General features: G+C 43.5%; 1 long non-coding RNA gene across 1 annotated transcript; it reads left to right on the top strand.

The window, feature by feature from the left end:
- The first annotated feature begins 1,926 nt into the window (after window positions 1–1,926).
- LOC134965693 (uncharacterized) lies at window positions 1,927–5,662 on the top strand. Its single transcript, XR_010188498.1, has 3 exons — window positions 1,927–2,567; window positions 3,862–4,434; window positions 5,561–5,662. It is a non-coding gene; the product is annotated as an uncharacterized LOC134965693 (long non-coding RNA).
- Window positions 5,663–9,730: the final 4,068 nt, after the last annotated feature.

The following is a 9,730-nucleotide window of genomic DNA, read 5'->3' as shown; positions in this document are numbered from 1 at the left end:
TGTTCTTTGCGTTTTGAATATAGACAGTCATTTTTTGTGTGTATTTTCGTTTGTGAGTATTCTGTTTTTTTTTTTTATTTTTTGTGTTGGCAAGTTTTTGTAATACATTTTAATGTTTTAATTTTTATAACACATATATATTTTGCAAGTCCATTTGTGAAAATATTCCCGTGCTTCTTTGTTTTGACTGTCATTAGTGTTCTCTTGTAGGAATCTACTTTTTGGTGAGCAAAACCAATTTTGACTTCATTTTTGGGTGTGGTCCACAAAAACAAGACTTTATTTCTTTAGGAGCAGGTAAGTGTCGTTGGCCTGTGTTGGAGTTTGTTTGTTGGAAGTGTCTGTATGCTGTTTTTGACTGTCATTTGTGTTCTCTTGTAGGTTTTTTTTTTTTGGTGAGCAAAACCAATTTTGTCTTTATTTTTGGGTGTGGTCCACAAAAACAAGACTTTATTTCTTTAGGAGCAGGTAAGTGTCGTTGGCCTGTGTTGGAGTTTGTTTGTTGGAAGTGTCTGTATGCTGTTTTTGACTGTCATTTGTGTTCTCTTGTAGGTTTTTTTTTTTTGGTGAGCAAAACCAATTTTGTCTTTATTTTTGGGTGTGGTCCACAAAAACAAGACTTTATTTCTTTAGGAGCAGGTAAGTGTCGTTGGCCTGTGTTGGTGCTTGTTTGTTTTTTTTTTTTTTTTTTTTTGTGTAAAGTTTGCTAAACAAAGTGTTTGGGGTTTCCAGGATTGATCTGCAAAGTAGTGTTTGTCTTTCCTGGACTAGGTACTAAATTTCTTTTTTTTTTTGGTTTTTTTTTTTTATAAATTTTTTTTGCATTAATATATGTTTTTTATATCCAAATATTAAATTTAGTTTTATTTGCTTTTTATTTTTGCATTTTTGACATGAATTCAACACAGAAAAAATGTACGCTCCTGCAGTAAGTTGACACCACAATTGTAAAAACAGTTATTGTGTAAAATTTTGGAAAACTTTGATTTTTTTTTTATTGACATTTCTTAACATTCTCTCCAAAAAGTGTGTGATGTCAATACATATTGCGGCAGAAGCCCTACCTCCCCAACCCACGCCAGCACTCCCACCCCAACCGCCAGCCCCACAACCACAGCCGGCTCCTCATCAACCAAGGCAACGGAGGCGTGCTAGGCCACCAATTTTCAGAACCCGTGTCATACTTTTTGGGATGCCAGATGATGTGGTGGTGCGTAGATACCGGCTGCCACCACATCTAATCCTAGACACTCTCTCCATAATAGAGAGTGATCTGGAGTCTGAAATTCGGTATCCTACAGCAATACCACCATTGACACAATTCCTTGCAGTGTTACATTTTTTGGCCACAGGATCATTCCAGCATGTTGTTGGAGACCTGGTTGGCATGTCGCAGGGCCAGTTCAGTAAGGTCCTGCGACGTGTCTGCCAGGCTTTCATCAAGCGTGTTAAGCAATTTATTGCTATGCCTTTGGATGTTGGTGCCCTAGATGTGGTGAAGCGGCAATTTGCGGAAGGTGGTAGTCGCTTCCCACATGTTATTGGGGTTGTGGATGGCACACATGTTGCTATTCAGCCACCAAGACATAATGAAGAAATTTATAGAAACAGGAAACTGTTTCATTCTCTGAATGTAATGGTTGTTTGTGGGCCATCCCTCCAGATCCTTTCCCTGAACGCAAAGTTTACAGGAAGTTCCCATGATGCGTATGTCATTAGACAATCAGGGATATGGCAGAGATTAAGATCAAGTCAACGACCAGACATGTGGTTATTGGGTGAGTTGTTGCTCAAATATTTTAGTTACAAACTTACAAAAATATATGAAATTTGTGAACTAAAATTTTGGTTTTATTCCAACAGGAGACCGTGGATATCCTTGCACCCCCTGGCTCATGACTCCTTACCGGAATCCCAGGCCAGGACCACAGATGGCATTTAACTCCGCGCTTACTGCCACTAGGCAGCTGGTGGAGCGCACAATTGGTGTCCTGAAAGGGCGCTTTCGTGTGCTCCACCGCACGGGTGGCGACATCATGTATTCGCCGGAGATGGCAAGTAAAATAGTGGTCCTGTGCGCAATACTCCATAATATCGCGGTAAGGAGTAGTGTCGAGCTTCCTCAGGCAGAGGAATTGCCTGATGAGGAGCCAGGGGTTGTGCCACGCTTCGGTGGGGGGAGTGTGACACGGAGGGGGAGCCAAGTGAGGGCAAGAATTGTAGCAGAACATTTCAGGTATAGTGTTTTTAACATTTATATTTGCACAAATAATACAACCCAGTATGCTTATGTATTTTTAAACATGATTGCATTTAGTATGTTCTTGTAAAGTGATTGGGTAATGCTGTTGTTGTGTTTGAATGGTTTTTTCTTTTTAAACACAAAAAACAAAAACACGTTAAGCTGACAATGTTTATGTAATAATTTAAATACTGTAATGATAATAAATAGTGTCCTTATTTATTTTATATCCTCAAATACTGATTATGTAAACAAACACACAAACAAATGATCCTCAATGTTTGACACTTTGTGACTGTCCAGCTGAATGATCACACGACCTGTGGTGAGTACACAGATATGTTTAGTAATTTTCAGTAAAGTCTGTGTCTCTGTGTGTTTATTCTAATTGTTTCTAACAAACATTTTTGCTTATGCTAATGCGAATTTCCGCTCGTGCAAAATAACACTCTGCTCTTCACAGCATTGCAAAGATCAATAAAGTTATTAGAAATGACATATTTTTGGCCAATCACATGCTAACAGACACTATAAATATATGCCCAAATAAGGAAAACGCCATTGCCATGATGCGTGCAGCACCGTTCTCCAGGCGGGAGCTCCGCGTGCTGGTAGCGGTGATGGACCGCCGCGTAGGCCGCGTTGGGCGCTTCATCCCCAATCGGGTGAAGCGCGAGGCCTACGCGGAGGTCCGCCGCCTGCTGCGGACTCGCGTCCGCAGCAGGCGGACAATCATCCAGCTCGAGAGGCGATGGAGTGATCTCCGCAGGCGGACTCCAGATTTGTTGGCGGAGATCCGCCAGCAAATCCGTGCTCTCCATACCCGAAGTAAGTTACATTACATAAGATTTTTTGCTTAAAATGTGATAATGCTTCATCTTCCCAATTTTTAGCAAAAGGTTTTTTGTAAACCATTGTGCAAAACCATGTGCACTGCAGGGGAAGCATATGTAACATGTGCAGAGTGAGTCAGATTTGGGTGGGGTGTGTTAAAGCATCTCAATAATTTGCTGTGTTTAAATTAAACAGCCTGTATTTTCCATGGCCATAATTGAAAAAGTCCACCAAATCTAACTCTCTCTGCACATGTTATATATGCAACCCCTGCAGAGCACATGCTTTTGGACAATTGCAAACTAAATTCCAGCTGTAATCCCCTTTGAATTACCTACATTTTACAGTAAGTGGTAGGCTAATTGCAACCTTCAGTCTCCTTTTTAGGAAATTAGGTCAGTGTGTGTGGTTAGGGGAAACAGTACTGACTGTAGTAAAGTGACACGAAACAAGTGCATGTTTCCAAGAAATAAGAAGCAGCCAGGAAACTGGTCCAAAATACTTGATAAGTGCTGGCTATATAATAAGGGCCCTTGAATAGTAATCTGGTGATGTTGCCTAGACAAATCACTATGACTCAATTGACTAGATTAAGGAATGAGCTTCAAAGTTAAAGTTTGGCTTCATTTTGTTTGCTATGGCCAACATGAAGAGGATCTTAACATGTTTGATTTTCTATTTTAAATATTTTAAAAAAAAAAACATGTAACATAACATTTATATTTAAAAATCAATACTATGTAATTTTGCATGATTAAAAAATGTGGACAAAATTTTCATTCTAGGACAACAACAACGGCACAACTCCCCACCCCCTTCCCCTTCCCACTCCCCCTCCCCTTCTCACTCCCCCTCCCCTTCTCACTCCCCCTCCCCTTCTCACTCCCCCTCCCCTTCACACTCCCCCTCAGCTTTCCAGTCCCCCTCATCTTCACAGTCCCCCTCAGCTTCCCAGTCCCCCTCAGCTTCCCTGGCCCACTCCACTTTCCATTCCCCTTCTCACCACACCTCGCCATCTCTTTCTGGGACCCCTTCTCCTCCTTCCCATACCCCTTCTCCTTCCACTTCGACATCCCCATCTGAACCCCCCTCACCCTCTATTGCTTTAAATTTCTCTCCGCCCCCCTCGCCCTCTCAATCAGACCCCCCCTCTGAAATTGCGGCACTAATCCAGCCTCCTTCCCCCATCCAGCCTCCTGCCCCAATCCCTCCTCCTTCCCCAATCCCTCCTCCTTCCCCAATCCCTCATCCTTCCCCCATCCAGCCGCCTTCCCCCATCCAGGCAACATCCCCACCAAGTGAATGGGCAGAGGAAGCCCCTGCAGAACATTCCGGGAGTCTGGATGTTTCCGAGGAAAGTAAGTTTATTTAAATTTTATACAATAAGATTACCCACTTACACTTACAATGCCAAAACATGCAGTGTTGTACTGTTTGAATTCTTGGACCCTGGAAAAATATTTTAAAATTTCATCATGGTGTACATGTTGCCTTTACATATTTGTGAGTGTCATTATATGTACAGTGTGTATGTGTGCAATGTTTTGTGTGTCCACTCTAGGTTGACACTCATTAGGTAGCCAGGGTTGCCAGGAGAACAGGGTTTATATGTGTTACTTTTTCTGGGAAACAGTTAGACCTGAGTGGAGTTTAGTATGTTTGCCTTTTACACTTGGGCCTGTGTAGTCTGAATATTTACACTTAAAAATCACATGCTTCACTTTGTTATGCAGCCTAATGACACACTGTTTTTTTGTGTGAAAGTTACATTCTCAAAATTAATAAGTGTTCGAGTCAAACATGTTTGCACTTATTTAGTAAGGGCAGCTTTCATGGAGTGTGGGAATGCTATGATATGTTGGCCTTCTGAAGATGTGGATATGCAGTGTGATGATGCAGGACCAACCCACTAAAAATAAAAAACAAATAAAACAACAAATGGGAATGAATGCCAACATGGTGTCACATTGACGAAGATGGTAGTTATCTTTAACATGGGATGTCGGACATAGCAACCAATAAGATTATACTTAAAAATTTGGGATCCACTTCTACAATATAATAATCATATTTTTGCTTGATTGCTATGGGCAACGTTCCATCTTAAATATAACTCACATAGTAGTAAATGTAACACATGGTCTGGAACACTTTAAAATCTGATAAAAAGGCTGAGCAGGCTTGTGTGTTCTGCTAATGATTGTACCATAAAACAGGCAGGATGTAGTAACTTTGACATTAAAGCAGGCCTGTCCAAACTGCGGCACTCCAACTGTTGAGAAACTACACATCCCAGCATGCCCTGACACAGCTTTGCCATTCCCTGACCACAAAACTGTGTAAAGGCATGCTGGTATATGTAGTTTCACAACAGCTGGAGTCCAGCAGTTTGGACATGCCAGCATTTAAGTGTGCTTTGCGCCTTGCTTGGCTAATAAGTAATGTAATTAAGTTATTAATGTTTGTGTTGCATCTTAATTTCAGATGTTGCAGTTGGAGATCCCACAAGTTTTTCAGGGATACTTTACACCATGCGCCAACACCTGCAAGGAATGATGGATTGTGTGGACCATTTGCAAAAATTTGCTTGAGTTTTATTCTTTGATTTAAAAAAAAAAAAAATTATTAACAAATACAAAAATAAAAAAGTTGATTAAAGTTAACCGGGTGTTGTGTTTATTAATGCAAAAAAGGATCAGCAGATTGGCAGGCAGAATTTGTTTTGTACAAAAAATTACACACATCTAACGTTACATTTTTACCAAAAAAAAAAGGAGATTATTGTGTTAAGAAACATGTAAACACCTTCATTCACAAACAACACCTTTAAAAATTAAAAAAGTGAAATAAAAAAAAAAAAATTTTACACTTTGACATGTTGATGGCCAATTATGGCAACAAAGTGTTAATGTTTTTTTATTCTCAGACTTAATTGTTTTGGAACATTATCAATCATTACACTAATTGGGTTCGTAATTGAAAAGGGCTTGTGGTCTTTAAAAGGAAAGGTGTCATTGCACTTAATAGGCCAAAAAAACATTTTTGTGCGCTTTACCTTAAAAGTGTGCACTTTTACGCAAAACTTTGTAAATATACTCAAACTTAGTATTTTTACGATTAAGTATGTGTTATTGCGATGATTTCGCAATGCTGCGATGGTTTCGCATTACTGCGATGTCATTTGGCGTACGCCCACTTTGTGTAATACTGCGTGCGAATTTGCAAAAATACGTTGAGGGCGGAGGTTCGCAAATTTACTAAATTAACGCAACTTTGCGAATATGTTGTGCGTCCGAAAAACTTTGCGAACAACTCGGAATGAGGGCCAATATACAAGAACACATCCATTATACCAGGGATAGGGCTTGGCCCCAGTTTAGAAGCCGCACAGCCGACGTGCCAGTCAGTATTACCCAGCTGCCCCGGCCAGGATGTATTGGGGAAGACGTATCATGCTTATTGCTGACCAGAGGCCCCATAAGAGGAACGCACAGTCTGGGATAGAAAGTAACAGCGATCCTCGCTTCTGTCAGGCCTCTCACTGCTGTCTTGCAGCTAAAAAGTATCAGGTGAAATGAAGAACGGTAAGAACAGAAAGGATGTAATTATATTCTGCTGTCCTGTACCCGCTGTGCTAATTATTTTGCAGATAATTGTGTGTACGTCATGTAGCCGTTCCGTCTGCAGTAATATGAATTGTACATCACCTATTTAGCATCTGCAACAAAATAACTCAAAACTGATCTCACAACTCGCTGTAACTGGATTGTGCCAGCCTGTATTCTCAGATACCGTCACCCAGGGGCCTGTTACATGTAGTTCCACCAGCCGTACACAGGTCTGGGTCCATGTGCGCAATAAATACATGCTAAAAAGCAGAATCTACAATCCCTTCTGTAGAATGCGGGGGGCCACAGGGCACGGCCGCTCAGTGTGTTTACTGGCGGCCACCAGCTGCCACCACAATTTACATTGCAGTTGCAGCAATTGTGGACGCCCCCTGTAACCGCGGCCTCACTGCCGTGATTCTGGCGGATGGGATGCCGCTGTTGCTATACTGACAGATGGCAGCCTGTCTCTCGGTATATAATCCCGGACCCCAGGTTACAGCTGTATTGTTTCCTATATTCAACATTTACATATCTACATGAAATAACGAATAAAATGCGTATTCTGGGAGGGGACGATATAGTCATCACTAGTAATGTGTTCCCGTATACTGGCTCTGTTATGCTTTTAGACACTTTCTGCGGCTCCGAACTGTCCTGACTGACGTTGAAATCTAGCAATGTTTTCTACACGGTGGAGTCACATTATTATGACCACCTCCTATATGTGACATCGGCAACGCGTAACCTATGAAGTACGTCACGCGTCGTGCTCTGGCTTGGTCTGTATATAAAGTGGGTGATAGCCCGTCTGCACGCATATCACCCGTTGCTGTCATGGGAAAAAGGGGCGATTTATCAGAGTTGCAGAAAGGGATGATTATCGACTTTCGGGCCAAGGGCAGCGATATGTCTGACACAGCGCAGTGGAGATCCAGCAATTGCCCTCATTCCGAGTTGATCGCTCGCTAGCTGCTTTTAGCAGCAGTGCACACGCTAGGCCGCCGCCCTCTGGGAGTGTATCTTAGCTTAGCAGAATAGCGAACGAAAGATTAGCAGAATTGCTACTAAATAATTCCCTGCAGTTTCTGAGTAGCTCCAGACCTAGTACTCACAGATTGCGATCACCTCAGTCCGTTTAGTTCCTGGTTTGACGTCACAAACACGCCCTGCGTTCTGCCACTCCCCCGTTTCTCCAGCCACTCCTGCGTTTTTACCTGGCACGCCTGCGTTTTTTAGCACACTCCCTGAAAACGGCCAGTTTCCGCCCAGAAACGCCCACTTCCTGTCAATCACTCTACGATCACTCGAGTGATGAAAAAACGTAGCTCGAGCTTGTGTAAATCTACAAAGTTTTGTGTGAAAGTACTTAGTGCATGCGCGCTGCGTACCATGCGCATGCGCATTTTTGCAGTTTTTTCACTTAAGCGCTGCACTGCGAAAATCGTCAGCGAGCGAACAACTCGGAATGACCCCCAATGTTTTCAGTGCATTCTGCAATAGATGCTTTATTCCCGGGGATACTGTACCTGCATGTTTGCATGACTGCTACAGGTAAAGGGCTGAAACAGACAAATTCATTTTACTCTATTACCCCAACTGATCAGAACATCAGTCACAATTCATTATAATTCATGTTTACTTTTTTTTTTTTTAAATTCCCTTCCCAATCCGTGGCAAGAGATACTGGCAGCATACAGCGGCGCTAAAGCTCTAATTATCATGCTCAATCATCTGTCTATGGCCCACCCACCTGTCAGGTCAGTACATAACACTTACCGCATAGCTGGCAAACGTGGCTCCGCTCTCTGGCACAATTTGGGCAGCAAACCATTTTTTTCTTAGTGTATAAACCTATGCCAGTCTCCTTATAGAACAAACACAGACAGTACTGGACTTTTATATATAAAGGTATATATAAAGGTATATACAGATGGGTCCATGTTTATCTGACCTTTAATGGGATTAACTGAGACTGGCCAGTCGGACTTAATCCCCTGCTGTAAATGTAAGAGGTGCGGCGGTGCGTGTGGTGGTGCCTGCTGCCGTGCAGGTGTAGTTTCGGTACTCACCAGCCACCGCTCTCTCTCACCTTCAGGTACCGGAACCTTCAACGGACCTGGCAATCTTCAGTCGAATCCGGACACGGCGATTCCCTCTCGGAGCTGACCGACGACCGAGCTGAGGAGAAAATAGTCTACCTTAAGGGGGGTATCAACCCTTCTTCCACCGGAAAAGGGGATACCCCAGGGGTGACGGCGACCTTCACCGGTTGGGTGAAAGGTCATCACTGGCACAAAGCCTCAGCCACCCAGATTTCACACACTCGCGCTCTCGCACGTAGTGTGATGAAGGGGATTCTCACGTCCGTGAGCAATCCCTATTCCGGCGCTCGGGGACAGACAAGGGACAAACGCACACAGATGCTACTCACTGTTACAAGTCTTGCACTCCGATCTTCTCCACTTACAGGTCCCTGTAAGGAGGTAAAGAGAAAACAGCCGTGCAGGGCCAAGAACTACCCGAGTGTGCGTCCGCTACACTAGCTACATAAACAGAGCCCTCAAACTAGCTTGTGTGAGTGGTGCGACACAACTATGCACAAACTTAAAACAAACAGACATTTTGCCCTGCACGGGAACAACATACATCACAATATCGGATTACAAGATCCCACGGTGCTGTCCCTTTAAATCCCTACCTACCGCTGGAAGGGGGTGGGCGCCACACAGCCTGCCCACCTCCTGTATACTTCCTTCTATGGGGCTCAGGTCAAGCGGACCTGCCTACCTAAACACCTCAGGGTGGCCTGGGCCTAGTGCCACCTTTATTCGCCTCGGGGAACACTTATTCACTGGGCCTAGCGCCCCCTGACTGCACACAGGCCGGAGGCCTGACTTCACCCACGGGCCTAGCGCCCGCCTAACTTGTTGCCCGTTGGGTGACCTGGGCCTAGTGCCCAGGGTCACCTTATGTTCCTAGTGGCCGCCAACTGGACTAGGGCCTAATGCCCTCTAATGCCCCCACAGGCCTAATGCCTGGATTG

Source organism: Pseudophryne corroboree, chromosome 10 (genome assembly GCF_028390025.1).
Source record: "Pseudophryne corroboree isolate aPseCor3 chromosome 10, aPseCor3.hap2, whole genome shotgun sequence".
In the NCBI taxonomy this organism is placed as follows: Eukaryota; Metazoa; Chordata; class Amphibia; order Anura; family Myobatrachidae; genus Pseudophryne; species Pseudophryne corroboree.
This window is presented reverse-complemented; position numbering and strand designations above follow the sequence as displayed.